The sequence below is a fragment of the Trichechus manatus genome, unplaced genomic scaffold (assembly GCF_000243295.1).
Source record: "Trichechus manatus latirostris isolate Lorelei unplaced genomic scaffold, TriManLat1.0 scaffold00003, whole genome shotgun sequence".
In the NCBI taxonomy this organism is placed as follows: Eukaryota; Metazoa; Chordata; class Mammalia; order Sirenia; family Trichechidae; genus Trichechus; species Trichechus manatus.
This window is the reverse complement of record NW_004443939.1, coordinates 29,035,108-29,054,848: the sequence shown is the minus strand read 5'-3', so window position 1 is coordinate 29,054,848 and position 19,741 is coordinate 29,035,108.

Below are 19,741 nucleotides of genomic sequence, written 5' to 3'. Positions count from 1 at the left end.
ACTGTTACATGAGAAACTATCTGTTCTGTAAGCCTTCACCTGAAGTACAATAAAATATTAAAAAAAAAAAAAATAATAATAATTTCTTAGCTAAGGAAAAATACAGCTACGTTCTACTGTTCCCTTTAGATATTCAATTTTCTGTAATTTGGCATCTACAAAAATGACCTGAACTATAAGAGGTTATGCACAATAAAATTACCAAAATGTTTGGAAATGAAGGCTTTCAAAATCAAGCTAACATCTTTTGGATGATGTTCCTGCAAATATTTTGAACGGCAATATTAAGCAGTATATATACCAAACACTATATATACCAAGCATTATATATACCAAGCACTATATATAGTCTGTAAATTGAGATTAGAAGATGAGAGTGTTAAAGTTGTACTTTTGTTTGGATGCATTGTTATGTTACATTTGAAAATAAACATCTCAAGTTACACAAAAGAAAAAACAGATTCATAGGTAAATTACCCATTTAAGTGAAAAATGACTCAGCTAAACAATAAACCTGACTAATATCAAGTTTTATTGCAGTTTAAAGACAATTGACAAAATCATTATCAATGAGTGGTTGTTTTACAGAACGACTTTTACCCTCCAAAAATTGGTTGTGCTTCAGCTGAAATGTTTCTCATGTGTTAAACTCAATATCCCACCTTTTTTTTCTTCTCAGCATTGTGAATAGTATGCACTAACTTTCTGTCTCTCAAGCTCATTTCATTTCCTCTTTATAATCTCTATCTTCAAGTTCCTCTATTTCCAGGAAAGTCAACTAAACAGTTTTAGAATCAATAGTAAATAAATGCTTAATTTGGCCTAATTTGCTGTTAAGTAGAAAATAATAGAATTTCTTTCACTGTCAGTTGTTGACCTCTGAACAGTAATTTTTAGTTATTGGAGTTTTTCCAAACAAACAATGGAAGACAAACCATCTAAATCATTCATTCACATTTATTTTGATATAGTTTGGTAAATGAATCTAAAAATAAATGAATGCACATTTCTCTCAAATATGTTAAACCTTCTCTATTATATTCAGGAGTCCCTGGGTGGTACACATGGTTAATGAGTTCTGCTGCTATGCAAAAGGCTGGAAGTTTGAGTCCACCTGAAGTGCTTCAGAAGAAAGGCCTGGTGATCTACTTCCAAAAGTCAGCACTGAAAACTCTATGGAGCACAGTTGTACAGTGACATACATGGGTGGCCATGAGTCAGTCAACTTGATTGCAACTGGTTTGGTTATTTTGTTTGTTCAGTTACCACTGGATAATGACCATTATTAAAAAAAAGTAAAACAACCAAACCGTTTGCCATCCAGTTGATTCTGACTCATAGCGACTCTATAGACTCTTGATAAATCCTGAAAAAATAGACATTCTCTTGCTCTCGTACAGTGCACAACTAATTGTAAATTATAAATATTGACTGCTGTATTTTTTTGCAAATAAAGCATGCCTTCTAGGTTTGTTTGCCAGCCGTGCCCTCCCCCAGCAAGGTATTTTGGTAAGAGTGCTGTGCTAATTTTTTTTTTTTAGTTAGCATCTTATGTTTATGAAATTACCTCCTTGTGAGAGGGCATAGCTGGCAAACAATGGTCCAAGGTGTGCGTTATTTGTGTAAACATGCGGTATGTAAGGCAAAGCAAAAAGAATGCTTTCAAATCTACTCTAATAACCTTGAACACAAATGGAACATGAGTAGGAGTATTCATTCATCCATGTATTTTTCCTTTTCTTTTTTCATTCAACCTTCAAAACTCTTATTTAATGTTCACTGTGCTAAATTATTTCATTAGAAAAAAAGGAAGGAAGAAATAAAAGGAAAGACATAGAGTCTACATCTAGGAGTTTAAAATCTAAGGTATGTGTGTGAACACATAATTAACATATATCAAGTTTTTCCTTCTTTCATTCAAATGTTTATTGAAGCCCTACTATGTACCAGTTTCTATGCCAGGCACTAGGGATACAATAGTGTGCAAAATGATTCTGCCTTCATGGATTTTTACAATCTTGAAAGTTTAAAGGAGGAGACATCCAGTAGTAAAAATCGTGCAAATAAACAGGTAATTATAAACTGTGGTAAGTAGTATGAAGAATAGATAAATAATATGCACAAGTAGATTCACTGGGTGGTGCAAACAGTTAATGCTCTCAGCTGCTAACTGAAAAGTTGGAGGTTTGAGTCACCCAGAGGTGCCTCAGAAGAAAGATCTGGAGATTTGAAAAATCAGCCATTGAAAATCCTATAGAGCACACTTCTACTCTGACACACATGGGGTTGCCATGAGTAAGAGTCGACTCAAGGACAATTGATTATTTATATGATAAGATCTGATCTAGTTTGGGCTGAGATATCAATGAATTTACTCATAAGGATGTGACTTCACCTGAAAGCTGAAGTTTTACAAGGAGTAAAATGAGAGAAAACAAGAAAAGAAGATAAAAAATAGCTTTAATGGAAATTGGCCTAAGCCATAGTACTGATATTCCCAATCAGTGAATATCAAGGATTTATAGGGGAAAAAAAAAATTAAATACATGACCTGGACTCATTTCACGCGAGGAGTTTTCACTTTTAAGTCCTCAGATTTGTTAAGCAAACTTGTCTTCATTTTCGCTTCGTACTCTCATTAAGAATATTGAATATTAAGTGCCCCTTTTAATAATTAGTTTCGATAAATGAAATCAATCGACAAAACGTTTCTGGAAGATATTCTGAATAATAATCTCACAGAAGTTTGACAAATTTTTCTGAATAATCATTCCAAATAAAGGAGATGCTTCTGGATTTTCGCAGATTGCCCATAGCTTTGTTACTTGAAACTCATAGCAACGTTTAAAAACCTTACGTAAAACCAGAATAAAAAATGATGACGAGAACAAGAAAATCAGTGTATAGAAAAACGTCCTCCTAGTGCATTCCTATACTCATTCCCAGAGAATATGCTGTTAGGGAGAACAGACAATACGATTGGACAGCAACCCATAAAAATAAGTATCAATAACTACTTTCAGAAAATCACTCATTATTCTCTTACTCTTAACTAGAATTTCTAAAATTGTCCTACAAAAATCTTATGTTTCTAAAATGCTAATATATATTTCATGAAAAAATCAGCTACATTTTCTAGTAACTGTGGGATATAGAGGACTAAAAAGAATTGAAGAGATTTGGGGCTGAAAGACTTCTCAGAATCTTTAATATGCTAGTGAACTTAGTATGTACCATATTCTGTACTTATTCGGCCTCACATGATTTTTTTTTTTTTTTAAAGAACAACTTTCGACATCTTAAAGGATACTAATATTTCTCAGAACATACAGTTTGGGAAACACTGCTGTAAATTATTTCTTCTTATGATGAAGTTTTCTTCTGGAAAAGTTCTGTGTAGAACTGTAAATAACACTTGTGCTATATAATTATGCTGCTCACCAAATATTCCCTGCTCTTTACTTTTCAGAACCATGGTAGGATTGTATTTTCTGTCCACTTTGTGGTAGCATAGAGCCAATGAAAACTCTGGCCAATGATTTCTGAGTGAAAGTGATAGTTTTCAGTTTCAACCCGAAGACTTTGTCAGTCTGAGACCCTACAAAAGATTTGATTTTTTTTCTCCTCTGCCGTGTTGACCAAATACATTTGAGATGGTGCCCTATTAGCCTGAGTCACTGCATGACTGTAATGGGCAGAGTCACCCTGATGACTAGTGATGGACTCGTGAAAGAAGCAAGAAATAAACCTGTGTTCTTTTAACTAACTGAGATGTGGAGACTTTTTGTTGCTGTAGCATAATCTAGCTTATTCTGACTGATACAGAACCCAAAGTGAAATGCTAAATCATAATACGGTCATAATTTTTAGTGTAATGTTGATTACAAACTAAGACGAAATGCAGAGCCTTGGCATTCCTTTTTTTTTTTTGTAACATCAAAATCTACCACTAAAATACAATAACATTTTCCACCATGAGAGCTGTGATATGCCTATCCATTGACCACATGGTTTACCAGTTGTCTCAGATGAGCAGGACCTCTAACCTTTAAAGTATAAATTACCCTGAAGAAATAATTAAAAAATAAGGGAAATAATAGCTAACTTATGCAAACGGTTAACATGCTTGGCTACTAACCAAAAGATTGGAGATTTGAGTCCACCCAGAGTTGCCTCAGAAGAAAAGTTGGTGATCTACTTGAGAAAACTTAACCTTTAAAAACCTTATGGAGCATAGTTCGATTCTGACATGCATGGGGTCACCATATGACAGAGACAATTCAATGGCAACTAGTTTCATAGTTATAGTTTATAGAAGAAATAAATAAGATAAATAAGGGCTATAAGCGTAATACTCATAATAAAGAATGGTAAATATATAGTATTATTTTCATAGTGAAAATCTTGATAGTTATAGTAAAGAACATTCAGAAGTGGAATATATATACAGTAAGAATCAGAAGATTTGATTTTGTTTTTTAAATTATATGTCACTCTATTGTATGTATTTTTTTGGAGATTTTAGTCTCTCACTAAACACATATGAAGAATTATTACCTCATATATGTAGCTGTAAGAGAAAAGATTAATGTGTACTTCTAAATTTTTCAACAGCAATCTACTACAACTGATGAACAGAATTCTAATTTTGGCTCATTATTTTTATTATTGAGGAAAAATATCCCTATTTTACTTATACAGAATTCTATGGAGTAAGAATTATATTGATTCAAAAACATTGTGTCATTTTATGAAGATGGCAGAAGACCGACTATATTTTGTAAAACCGTTTGTCATCAATGACGAGAACAATGCTCTCATGTGAATTCTCTTATCTAGTAATAAATTATTAACTTTCAGCAAATGATAGTGACAGCTAAGACCTCATCCTTGAAGACTCATCTCAAGACCAGATTGAGAATGCTCCCTTTGATCACGGGAGAGCAAGAGTTCAAAAATTATTTATAGTTTGGAAATTTAAAGTAGCAAAATCATTTTTATCCGAACAAATACAGGTTCATAGAAGTGATTCATAAAGGCATTTCATATACAAATATATTTGTATACAATTTCAGAGGGAAAAAATAGAAAACAGTTTTCTCCTTTATTGAAAATATCTAAAGTTTTTTTTTCAATAAGAACTAAAATTGCAAGATAATACATAACCATAGAATCTAAGCTTCCTCCCTTATGTTTTCACTGTTCCTTATACTCCACCTCTAACATAACACATTTCACATAGACTAGCCTTGATTTATTTGTTTATATGCTAGTTTCTTCTTCTAAAATATTAGCTCTTTGAGACCAGGGGTGGTATTTTGCTTCTCTTTTTATCCCCAGCACATAATCAGAGTACCAAGTGAGCTCTAAATAAACGTTTATTGAATTAAACCCTTACTTTGAAGTTTGAAAAATGTTTTCACATACAGTTAATATTTGCTGCAAGTATATCATATTAGTTCCTATTGCTGTCATAACAAATTACCACAATTTAGAGGCTTAAAACAATACAAATTTATTATCTTTATAGTTCTGCAAAATGTCAGCATGCTGAGTTCCTTTCTGGAGGCTCTAGGGAAAAATCCGTTTCTTGCTCATTCAGTTGTTCACAGAATTTAGTTCCTTGTGGTTCGAGGACTGAGGTTCCTGTTTCCTTGCTGGGTATCGGTTTACAGCTGCTCCCAGTTTGTAGAGGTCCCTTGCATTCCTTGGCTTGTGACCCCTTCCGTCATCTCCAAAGTCAGTAATGGAGTGTATGGTCCCTCTCATACTTTGGATCTCTGTTATCATCACATCTCTCTGACACTTCTACTTCCTCTTTAGCTTTTAAGGGCCCATGCGATTAAATTGGACCCTCTTGCATAATTCAGAATAAACCAAAACCAAACTTATTGCCATTGAGTTGATTCCAACTCATGGCAATCCCACGTATTACAGAGTAGAACTGTTCCATATGGATTTCTTGACTGTAAATTTTACAGGAGCAGATCACCAGGCCTTTCTTTCGTGGTACCACTGGGTGCATTTGAACCGCCAGCCTTTAGGTTAGCAGCCCATCACAAACCACTTGCATCACCCAAGGACCTCATGTTCGATAATCTCCCTATTTAAAGGTCATAAACCTTAATTCCATCTGCAGAGTCCCTTTTGCCATGTAAGGTGACCTATTCACAGGTTCTGGGATTAGGAAATAGGAACAACTTGGTGGGGGGTGGGGTCATTATATGACCTACCTCACAAATTTTTAAATTTCCTTAATTATCCCTATTTTATATATGAAGAAACTGGAGGAAGAGGATGATGTGGTATGCCACAGCCCACACATGCAAATATCAGAGCTTTAACTCCAATCACACCATCTGTCATCAATGTGAAGTCTTTTCACTGTACCAAACTGTTATATTATTCCCTAAAATAGTAGTTGGAGACTACCTGCATTTAGTACTGAAATTAGAGTCAGCAAGTCAAAACACAAGCAAACTAAAGCTTGCTGTGGCTTTTGAGATAAGTGAGTTAAAAACTATGTGTATTTTATGCATAATAAACAAATAAACGTATATGCACATTTAAAATGAATAAGAATAATAACTAGAAAGAAAAGCAGTGAGCAGAATGCATATATAATAATAAACTCTATTCTTTACTTCCCTCTTCATGATCAGGCCACAAGCCTTAAGACCTAAACCAAAATCGATGTAAGGCAATGAACAATTTGCAGGATACAAACAGTGATAAAAGTACTATCCATTTGACTAACAGTATAAGAAGAAGCACTGCAGCCTGTGAAGTGGATAGAGAATTTGTATGGATTGCCAACAGCTACTGCATGGTCTCAATGGTCATTTTATAGAGCTACTTACTTCATGATGAGACTTGGCATAGCTGCACACCTTAATACATTTATATCAGACTAAGCTGTGCTTTTTCGGAGGTTGACAGTTTCTTGACATATTCTGAGGCTTGCGGATTACATTTTGGGTATAAAAATATAAAATCTAACAGCTGTGTTTTGCAGCTAGTATGTGGTTTGCTGCTGTTGCCATTAAAAAAGAGGAAAAAATACAATGAGCAACACTAACAATGCGTTATCCACTGAGGTACTTGAAGAACTCCACAAAACAAAAACTCCTGAATTATTCATTTTAAATGTGGCCATTTCAGTAGAAGCAACTCAGTGTCTATCTGCAGTACAACCCCAAAAGCATCACAAAGAGTAACACAAATAGAATAATTGTGCTTCTCTATGTGAAAAGAAGACGTAGATTTAACTGAATAAAACTCATAAAAGTACTAATTAAACTTTGCAAATGCTAATTTAAGATTAAATAAAATTACGTCTCTATTGCAATGATAAAGCAAAATTACCAGACAATTCATTTCTCCCAAGTAAATCTAGTTAATATTTTGCAAAACCAGTAAGGAAGAAAATCCAATATTTTATTGTTGTATTCTGAATAGTTGTTTCTTTGTCAGATTAAACACTGAAATGAATGAATGTGCACAATTTAAAATTATACAGTGAATGCTTTGTAATGTATGTTATAGAAAGGTCAGAGCACTGGTATTCAGAAATAACAGCTAATCCCCAAAACATTTTTGTTAGTCATTGCCACGCGGTCAGACATTCAATAGCATAAACACTCAGGCTCTGTCTACATGATAACAAATCAACTGAATAAACAGTGAACAATTTAGTTACCCAAGTCTTCCTTTGTTTACATGATACCAGTTTATCTTTTTTTAATGCAATGTTGAAATTGTTATTGCTTAATTAATTTACACCACTATATTCAGCTCCTCTGTGTCTAGCCTCTGTGGCCTTTAGAATCACACTTATATAATAGATTTCACATAATGAAAGGGAAATGTCTAGAAATATGCATGAAACAAATTATCGTTTCTCTTTTAAGCATGCGTGTGTGTGTATGTATGTAACACACACCCACATATTCAGAGACAAAACTATTTTTTCATGGATTACTTGTAATCACAAACATTGTGATGCTGCTGTCATTATTATTATTATTATTATCATCTTGCTTTAAGTCAAGAACTGCAATGCAAGCAGACAGGAGGCAGCATGGATAAGAGAAACACTTGGATTTGGGAATTAGGATACATGGGTCTTTGTTCGATCTAAAGATAGCCTTTTCATGCTATTGGGCAAATAGCTTAACCTCTCTAGATATTGGATTCCTCATCCTTAAAAAGAGCCTTAAATAAGTCTATTATCTCTTAGAAATTGACTCGTTCCTGGCAGACAGTGTGTAGACTTTCAGATAACATCAGATCTGTCTGGTTTCTCTGCTACAGCCAGGCTAGACTCTGCCACAAATAGCAGCTCCAACCATCTGGGAGCTAGGAAATAAACTTGCTTTTCATATATGCCCTATATCAGAGTTTTACAAACTTCTATGCATATAAGCATCATATAGAGGCCCCCTGAAGATGCAACTTCCATGGCCTAGTCTCAGTGACTGATTCAGTAGATATGTCTCCAGTCCTAAAAATCCACATAATAATTGTCCAAAGTGATTCTGATGCAGCTGATTCTCAGAGTATGTTTTGAGAAGCATCCACCCACACCTAACAGAAAGCATAACTATATGGTAAAGAGTTAACATCCTTCCAGGGTAATGTCTGTAATTCTAAATGAGTTCCTCACATTGTCCTGATTGTTTCACAGGTGATTTTGTCTGGGTGGAGTCTCTGGGTACTGCAAACTGTGAAGAAGCTTGGCTACTAGCCAAAAGGTTGTCTTAATTTGAGTCCACTTTGAGGTGCCTTGGAAGAAAGGCCTGGCAATCCGCTTCTGAAAAAATCAGCCATTGAAAACCCCATAGAACATAGTTCTACTCTGACACACATGTGGTCAGACTCTACATGAAAACAATTGGTTTACTGGTTAGTCTGGGCTCATCAGAAGAGAACATTGCGAGGAGAATTTTTGTACAAGTTTTCTCAGGGAAAAAAAAAGGAAATAAATAGGGAAAAAGGATAGGGATGGCCAAGAAACGAAGCAAGGTGCAGTAGTAGGTGTGAAAAGCCGTGGAGTATAAATTACAGCACAGTTTGTCAAAGTAAGGCAGCTGGGCCTTTAATTTATGGCAAGAGTCCCTCATTGGCTACCGCATGCCCTGTGGGACTCTAAACTTCCAGGCACTTTCCTTTCTAGGACAAAAGGGCTCAGCACCCCAAAGGCAGTCCTCTGGAAATGACTGCAGATTCTAGTCCTGAGGAGAGAAGTGTGCAGAGGTTGGGAGTGCACTTTCCAAGGGTATTGAACTGGGCAGGGAAACAGCAGTTTCCACTTGAGTGGGGTATCTTATTCCCGATTGTATCTTCTCTTGTTAACTTGGCTTAAATTCTAGATATTAGTAAGACTGGCTATTTCTTGCTTGTCACATTTCATTGGTCTGAGAACTCTGGAAATAGAAATTGAATAGCTAATTCACGTGGACTTTTTTCTGTATATTCTTCTGTTCTGTTTGTATTTCCTAATTCTGACCCCAGTGTGCTTTCTTTGAACTTCAACAGGGAGGATCATTCATTTGGTGTTACAGAACACCGAAACACGAAATATAGCATTGCTTTTTATCTTTAGTGAACCCTCATAATTACTGAACTACAGTCCTCAGGCCACTGCCTGCTAGACACACACTATCTTGCTGAATGCTCCGTTGACATTTAATCTCAATCACTCTTGGACTGCCCGAGGAAAACTGCCCATTCAAGTTCAGTTCAATTCAATTTAAATTAACCAAGATTAACTGGAATCCAAGGGCCTGCAAAGAATTAGGTTTAGGAAAAAGGAGTCCTTGTAACTGCATAATGATAAAGAAGACAGTATATATTTTAATAGCATTTTAATAGCACTAAAACTAGAATGCCATAAAACTCTTATTTAATTTAATTCAATGCACAAAACAGTATATTCTCTGAATCCCATACAAATACAAAATGCTAGTTAAGGCTGTACAATAAAGATAGTAAAAGATAACTGAATATTTTTCTAATTGAGTTAAAAATGACGTGACATGCTTTTAATGACTTGAATTTAGTATAAAACTATGTTGTTATTGTTAGGTGCTGTCCAGTAGTTCCAACTCACAGCAACCCTATGTACAATAGAACAAAACACTGCCCAGTCCTGCATCATCCACACAGTTGTTGCTATTTTTGAGCCCATTGCTTCAGCCGCTGTGTCAATCTGCCTCATTGAGGGTCTTCCTCTTTTTTTTGCTGACCTTCTACATTACCAAGCATCATCTCCTTCTCCAGGGGCTGGTCCCTCCTGATAACATGTTCAGAGTAAGTGAGACAAAGTCTCACCATCCTCAATTCTAGAGAGCATTCTGGCTATGCTTCTTCCAAGACAGACTTGTTCATTCTTCTGGCAGTCCATGATATATTTAATGTTCTTTGCCAACACATATAATTCAAAGGCATCATTCCTTTTTCAGTCTTACTTATTCATCGTCCAGCTTTCATATGCATATGAGGCGACTGAAAACATCATGGCTTGGGTCAGGTGCACCTTAGTCCTTAAAGTGACATCTTTGCTTTTGAACACTTTAAAGAGGTCTTTGCAGAAGGTGTTCCCAATGCAATAGGTCATTTCATTTCTTCACTGCTGGTTTCATGGGTGTTGATTGTGTATCCAAGTAAAATGAAATCCTTGACAACTTCAGTCTTTTCTCATGATGTTATTAACGGTCCAGTTGTGAGGATTTTTGTTTTTTTTATGTTGAAGTGTAATCCACACTGAAAGCTGTACTCTTCGATCTTCATCAGTAAGTGCTTCAAGCCGTCTTCGCTTTCAACTAGCAAGATAGCGTCATCTGAATATTGCAGTTCGTTAATTAGTCTTCCTCCAACCCTGATGCCGCATTCTTCTTCATATAGTCCAGCTTCTGGAATTATTTGCTTAGCATACAGATTGAATAAGTATGGTGAAAGGATACAACCCTGATACACACCTTTTCTGATTTTAAACACTCCTCTTGTTCTGTTAGAATGATTGCCTCTTGGTCTAAGTACAGGTTCCTCATGAGCACAATTAAGTGCTCTGTAATCCCCATTCTTCACAATGTTATCCATAATTTGTTATGATCCATACAGTCAAATGTCTTTGCATAGTCAATAAAAGACAGGTAAACATCTTTCTGGTAGTCTCTACTTTCAACCAAGATCCATCTGATAACAGCTATGATATCCCTCTTCCACGTCCTCTTCTGAATATGGCTTGAATTTCTGGCAGTTCCCTGTTGATGTACTGCTGCATTCGTTTTTGAGTTATCTTCAACAAAAGTTTACTTGTGTGTGATATTAATGATATTGTTGGATAATTTCCTCACCTTTCTATGGAATGGGCACAAATATGGACCTCTTCCAGTAGGTTGGCCAGGTAGCTGCCATCCAAATTTCTTGGTATAGACAGCTGTGTGCTTCCCTCATTGCATCCATTTAAATATCAGTTGGTATTCTGTCAATTCCAGGAGCCATTTTTTTTTTTTTTTTTTTTTTTTTATGCCTTCAGTGAAGCTTGGACCTCCAGTACCATTCATTCTTGATCATATTCTACTTCCTAAAATGGTTGAATGTTGACCAATTCTATTTGGTATATTTTTATTCCTTTCATCTTCTTTTGATGCTTCCTGAGTCATTTCAATATTTTACCCATAGTATACCTCAGTATTACAACTCAAGCTTTGAATTTTTTTTTTTTTTTTTTTTTTTCGGTTCTTTCAGCTTGAGAAATGCTGAGGGTGTTCTTCACTTTTGGTTTTCTGACTCCTGGTCTTTGCACATTTCATTAGAATACTTTATCTTCTCCAGCCACTCTTTGCACATTTCCTTTTAATACTTTACTTTGTCTTTTCGAGCTCTTTTACCTCATCATTTCATCCTATCATTTTAGCTACTCTACATTCAAGAGCAAATTTCAGAGTCTCTTCTGACATCCATTTTGGTCTTCTCTTTCTTTCCTGTCTTTTTAATGACCTTTTGCTTTCTTCATGTATAATGTCCTTTATGTCATCCCACAACTCGTCTTATCTTTGATCATTAGTGTTCAGTGAGTCAAATCTGTTCTTGAGACGGTCTCTAAATTCAGGTGGAATATAAGCAAGTTTGCACTTTGGCTCTCATGGACTTGTTTTAATTTTTCTCAACTTCAGTTTGAGCTTGCAGATGAGCAACTGATGGTCTGTCTGCTTTGCAGTTATTCCCTGGCCTTGTTCTGATGATATTGATGATATATTGATATTGAGCTTCTCCATCATCTCTTTCCACAGATGTAGTTGATTTGATTTCTGTGTATTCCATCCAGCAACGTCCATATGTTTAAAAAACCAAACCCATTGCCATCCAGTCGATTCTGATTCATAGCAACCCTATAGAACAGAGTAGAACTGCCTCACAGAGTTTCCAAGAAGCAGCTGGTGGGTACAAACTGCCAACCTTTTGGTTAGCAGCCGAGTTCTTAACCTCTGTGCCACCATGACTGCCATTTATGTTGTTGAAAAATGTATTTGCAATGAATAAGTCACTGGTCTTGCAAAATTCTATCGTTCGATCTCGGGTATAGTTTCTATCACCAAGGCCATGTTTTCCAACTACCATTCTTTCTTCTTAGTTTCCAGCTTTCACATTCTGATCACCAGTAATTATCAGTGCATCTTGACTGCGTGTTTGATCAATTTCAGACTGCAGAAGTTGGTAAAAATTTCAATGTCTTCATCTTTGGCATTAGTGATTGGTAGGTAAATTTGCATAGTCTTATTAACTGGTCTTCCTTATAGGCTTATGGTTATTATCCTATCTCTGACAGCATTGTACTTTAGGATAGATCTTGAAATATTCTTTTTGACATTGAATGCATCACCACTCCACTTCAAGTTGCCATTCCTGGCATAGTAGACCATATGCTTTTCTAATTCGAAATGGCCAATACCAGTCAATTTCATCTGACTAATCCCTAACAGACTGATCTTTATATTTTCCATTTCATTTTTGATGACTTCCAGTTTTCCTAGATTCATACTTGTACATTCCATGTTCTGATTATTAATGGATATTTGCAGCTGTTTCTTCTCACATTGAGACATGCTACATCAGCAAATGAAGGTCCTGAAAACTTGATTCCATCCACGTAATTAAGGTTGACTTTACTTTGAGGAGGTAGCACTTCCAGAACTATTTTGAGTGCTTTCTAACTTAAGGGGGCTCATCTTCCAGCAGTATAGCAGACAATTTTCTGCTTCTATTCATAAGACTTTCGTTAACCGATTTTTTTAGAAGTAGATTGCCAGGCCCTTCTTCCTAGTCAGTCTTAGTCTGGAAGCTCTGCTGAAATCTGTCCACAATAGGTGACTTTGCTGATATCTGAAATACTGGTGGCAAAACTTCCAGTATCACAGCAACACACAAACCACCACCGTAGGTCAAACTTACAGACGAGTGGTAGTTCATAAAACTATAAGTAGCTGCAGAATTTTTTTTTCCAGTGGAAATGTGTGTATAGATGATTTATTTCTTTTCCCTTTGTTTTGTATGCCATGTAATGTGTAAAGATGTTGCTAAGACAAAGTGCTAGGAACAGAATTCTCACAGTTTTACTGCACTTGGAGTGACTAAGCATGAATATAGCTAACTTTGGATATATTGATCTAAAATGTATATCTGAAGGAAAATCAAAACTAAAAATATTCCATTCTTGGGTGGTGCAAATTGTTAAACACTTGGCTCTAACCTAAAGCCTGGCAGTTGAAATCTACTCAGAGGTGACTCAGAAGAAAGGCTTAATAATCTTCTTCTGAAAGTTCACACCCATAAAAATCCTATGGAACACAGTTCTTTACTGAAGCACATGGAGTCACCACAAGTCAGAATGCATTTGATGGCAAGTGGTTTGGTTTTGTTTTGGAGATAGTTGCATATTTATATTCTGCTTACCTATTGAATGTGTGTGTGTGTGTGTGTGTGTGTGTGTGCATGTGTGTGTTTGAAACATCTGTTAATGTTGGAGACTACATATAACCAGTCAACCAGTTCATCTTCTCTAGACATACAATTATTTGGTCTGTTATTACAATTATGCATAAAAGAGATTTTTATCAAAGTTATTTTTTAAATCTATTTTAGTGAAATAATCAGTTTGAATATTTTCTTTCCACATAATTGACTAGACATTAGGTCAAAATTACCTTGTCGCTTTAGTTTCCCTGACAATCTAGCACATACCGGCACTCAACAAAATAAATTGGAAACATCTCCAAATATTTTCTTAAATGGTCTGAGTTGGACAACAACTTGAGTTTAGAACTGACGAATGAAGCATCTAGATTCCAAAACAATAAAGGTTGAAGATTCACTTAAAGCAATTTAAGTCAGAATCTTTCCATGAAAGCAGGGGTGGGGAGAAAGGTATGAAAAGGGTTCTGTTGATTTTGGAAAAACAGACTGTATGGCAAGCAGAATTCTACTTGTAAAAGAAAAGAGAAGTTATATTTATAAAATATTTTAGGTTTCTTTGAAGTGTAGTTATTAAGTATTTTAAGCTTAGAATTTTAGGCATTTTCTAACAAATCGTTGTAAATAAGGCATAGAATTCTTTCCTATCTGTTGTGTGACATGCTGTTATCTTCCAAAGCCAGGTTAATTTAATTGCCTAATGAAATGTTTTGTTGTATAGGGATTGATTTTTGTAATACTAATTAAGTTTTTTTTGTTTGTTTGTTTGTTTTTACTGCTCAAAACCAGTTATATTAGTCATAAAATCCAACTTGCACATTTTGGATAATGCCAAACTTTTGTGCCAAATAGTCCTGATATTTCCTCATGAATGACTTAAAACAACACACATTGACTGAGCATCTATTATATACTAAGTTACTAGAGATTGTGGAGGATACAAAAAAGTATAAGACAATTTAAAGTGAGAAATATCTATCTACATAACTATCCATAATTATAGATATACACACACATATTAAGTGTACTCAGAGGAAAATCAAACAGATTATTCTAAGCATAGAGGAATGTAAGAGCATGGTGTATTTCAGGAGTGTAATTAGTTCTAGTCACTTAGTTGGGCTTTAAATAAAGAAATAGGTCCATACTGCGATCAATTCCACATCATTTCACAGGGTTTTCTTTCATTCGCTTGAGTTTACTAAGATTATCCTTTGCTTAATAATTAATGTCTCTTGACTAAAATTTTTGCAAGAAGATTTTCATCAAACCCAAGTTTTTTGTTTTGTTCTTTCCATTTTTTCCAAAAAAATAGATCTTTATTATAGGTCCGTATGCTGTTATTACATTAGCAGTGATTTGAAAGTGTACAATAAGAATAGAAGAATTTGAGCCACTTAGAAATTGATGTCCTTCCCAATTGAATAATTAAGTGCATTAAAGAAATTAACTCAGCCTTAACTGTCCTTTAAATCTAGGTTTACAAGAGGCATTTAGTGTGACTTGTGATGAAGGCTTGTGGAAAGGAGGGGGAGAAAGCTGCTTCTACTTCTCAGACATCTTCAGGTAAGAAGAAGTCTCCTTATAGCTTTCCTACTGTGAAATAACTAATTTAAAGAAGTATTTTCACAGCTTGACAACTTTTCTCTTAACTTTAGATCCCTCATTTATTCGATGATTCATAAATGAGAAATAAAATTTAAGCCTAAATCAAAATTTGTGCTTTAAAGGAACTTCAAATGGTGAAAACGGTCTGTTGAACTGTGGTGATCGCCATTATCGTTTTAAAGTTTTTTTTTTAATTATTCATAGAAGTATATTTTACATTTGACACAAAATCGATTAATCCTTTAACTTCTAAAATTACAGTATAAATAAATCATCAAGTTAAATCTTGGTAGGAAAAAAGTAATAAAGATAATAATAACAAAAATAATAACAAATGATGATATAATAATTTGGAAAATAAAAATGTTAATTTCATCTATGGTTTTGCATGACTATTTTGGATATCTTTGAAGAACTCATATTTCAGCAGCCTAAGATTTGACTATTAACATAGAAAATATATTATTAAATTATAACTAATAAGTTTGATTTATATTAAATATTAAAATTTAGTGAGATATATTCATGTTCCTTACTATTATTAGCATCAGTTAAATTATAATTGTTATTTCAAACAGTAATCTCAAATAATTTTTGAAAAGAAGCACGAGTTATTGATCCACCAAACATTCAAGTATAAAAATAAGTATAGGGTGTTTATGACAAGTAGTAGACGTATATAAAATAAAGGCAAGAAGATTTTAATTGAAAATCTGCTCATTATAATTCAACAGTGTGATGTGGTTTTCCCCAAAATGTATATATTATATAATTTTGCCCACTCTAGAAATGTGGGGATATAATATTTAAATGGTAGTCCCAAAACTTTCTTTGTTTGCTTTCTTTTTTTTTAAAATGTACCTAAATTATAGAATTTTCCAGTATATGCACAGGGTGGAATAACGAATCCTTATGCCATAAATTTTTTTGGTTGCATCTTCCATTGAGATGGAGTCTACTCCCCAACTTCTTAAATCTGGGATAGCCGTGTAGCTTGTCTGATCCAAAGAATGAAGCAGAAAAACACTGTGTAGCTTTGAAGATTGAGCCTTAAGAGATCTGCAGCTTCTGCTTTACTGCTCTGAAAACACTTCCTCCTGAAAACCAGCTACCATGCTATGAGAAGCCCTCACTATGTGCAAAGACCATGTACAGGGAAAGTAAGTTATTCTTGTTGGTAGACAAATATGAGTTCCTTATGGAGAGCCAGTGCCAAATCTTAGCCACATGAATGAGCCATCTTAGATATTCCAGCCCGCCTGAGCCTCCAGATGACTGTAGTCCATTCTCACATCACATGGAAATAATGACATGGAATGGAATAACCACCCAGATGATTCAAGTAAAACCACTGAATCATCAAAGAGTTAAAAGAAAAAATCACTAAATTGGTCACTAAATTTTGGATGATTTGGTATACATTATTAAATAATTGAAACAATCTTCAAGGGTTATAGGCAAAATTGAGTATGTTTAGAGAAGAATTCTAAGCCTTTCATATCCTTGTCAACTCTATAAAATTTTATTTTCAGTCAGCAAACTTGACGCTGTTTAGATTTTGAGTCAATCTTGTCTATGGTGGCAGGATGTCATAAGCTCATACTTATGGGATCTGAGATTAGTGTTACTGCACTCAGCTTGGTGTAAAACGTGGCAAATTTCCAGTTTTCCTCCAAGTCTCATTGCTTTAGCAAGGTTTTTGTGGCAGAGATTCTGGCTCAGTTTCTGGCCAGCACTCCAATGCTCTTCTGAGATCTCACTTCTATTCTGAATCCAGGCATTTGGCTTGGGCCTGTACAATCTGCTTAATACTTTTCAGGCGCTGTCTCTGTGAACTGACATTATCGCCTACATTTGCTTTGACTAAAGAGTGGTCTAATCCAAATGAATAAGTCTGAGGAATCCGTAACCCTGTCATTTGATTGGCTATGAAGTCACAGAATTCCCAGCTTCTTCAAGGACATGTGAAAATCTCACCTCTCTTGGGGCCTCTTTTACAATAACCAGTTTTATTATAAATAGTCAGGGAAGACTAAACTATTTTACAGTGTGATTTGTAAGTTTAGAGGTACCATTGAAATTCCTTAATATCATAGTTATAAGCAATGGAATTTAATGACCTACAAGCAGGTAAATAGAAAAAGAGAAAATATTACTAACTCTGATTTAAATATTTTATGTTCATTGGTTCATGTATTCATCAGCTAGGTGGTATGAAGTTTTCAAATGAACAATGCTATTGATATATTTGTGATCTAGATGTGGTGACAGACATGCTGTTAACTGTACTGTAAGTCAGAATGAGCACACACATGCAAAACAAGGTTTAAGTAACATGCTATCTAAGTCCAGAGGAAGAAACAGCTAATTTTGAGTTTAGAAATTAACTGAAAAGGAGAGAATAGGATTTGAGAAAAGCTTCTTTGGAAAGGAAATATTGGAGTTAGGAAGACAGGAAGAAGAGGGTAAGTAAATTACAAATTGAAGGAACACAATAAAGACAGTGAACAAAAAAAATAGACATTTAAGCATGTATAGGAAACTTGGAAAATTTGATATGGCTAACATGAGAGGACGATGAATATGAAACAGGAGTTTGAGGTCAGGTTTACTCAACACTTGCTAGAAGTTTGGGTATTATTTGGACAATAGGGGGCTAGGGAATGTTTTGGGGGGGAGCAATTGGATGACATGACCAAACCGATATTTTGGGAAGAAAACTAGTGGTAGCATGGAGGATGTGTTGAGGAGTAGATAAATGTGTACTATATAGACATGTAGGATGCCCCTGCAATAGCCCAATAGGAAAAAGATGGAAATACATAACAGAAAATGGGAATAGGTGACAAGGTTCACTATTGAAGACTATCTTAACATAACTTGTAGTAGATGGTGTATGAAAGGAGAGTGAGAATGGAAATGAAACAAATTGGAAATATATAAACTGGATGGCTGGATAGATCATGCAGCAGGTATTCCAGTGAAGAAAATGGTATGGAGGAAGGAAAAAAGGGCATAGTGAAGAACATAGTGGCTTTATGTGGAGATGGTAAGCAGGAATTTTGAAATTCGTTTTTAAAACTCATGAGAAAAATCAGAGAAAGTAACATTAAATCAGTTGTAGAAAGAAATGTAAGCCCTGAGTAGAGAGGAATTGTGCAGAAGAGAGTGGAGTAGACCCTCTGAGAGTCCCTATGGTTCAGGAGAATAAGCACAAAGAAATGTCAGTAAAGTAGAATAAGAAACTCATGAGAGTGTTATTGAAGTCAAGGAACGAGAACTTCCTAGAGAAGGGTGATCCATGGGGTCAAAAGTTCACAAAGGTTAGAGGTTCTGGCAAAATGGCCCTCTAGGCAGAAGCACCACGCCGTCCCTCCACAGCAAAGATCCAAAAAACTAAGCCGAATAGAGAATACAACAATCCTGAAACCCTAAAACATCAAATGAAGAGATAAAGAACTCAGCCAAGCATGAAATGGAGTGAGAAAACTGACAGAGAACACAGAGCGAGGACAGATTCATGCAGAGGTCCCCTACCAGCTAACACAGCACGGATCTACCATCTTGGACTCCTATCAGAGACCAGTAAATGGGGGTACAAGAAAGCATCCTCACAGAGTGTCCAGCGGGAGACAAAACAACCGGTAATTTGCGGTGTGCACTTTCCCACCCCCACCCCTCTTCACCCCTGCTCAGCCTCCTCTACTTCCCTCGGCCATGGTCTCTTGACCAGGAAGCGCCAGCTGCTTGGATTCCACACACCCAAGCGGGCGGCTCTCTGGGTGCCATTCGTTGGCTGCTAGTGTTGCTTTTTTTTTCTACTTCTTTTGATTTCTCACTTGCCTCTTGCCACCTTCCCCTCCTTTCACTCGAGTGCCTGGCTCTGTGTGCCATCTTTGCTTCTTCCTGAGATGCTCCAGAGCACCCGCAATTTGTGATATATGCTTTCCCACTCTCTACCCTTCTTCACCCACACTTGGCCTCCTCTGCTTCCAGCGGACACAGTCTCTTGTCCAGAAACACCAGCCCGCACTAGCTGGCTCTCTGAGGGCCATTTGTTGGCTGCTAATGTTGTTTGTTTGTTTTTTCTGCTTCTTTTGATTTCTTGCTTGCCTCTCACTGCCTCCCCCTCCTTTCACTCGAGTGCCTGCCTCCATGC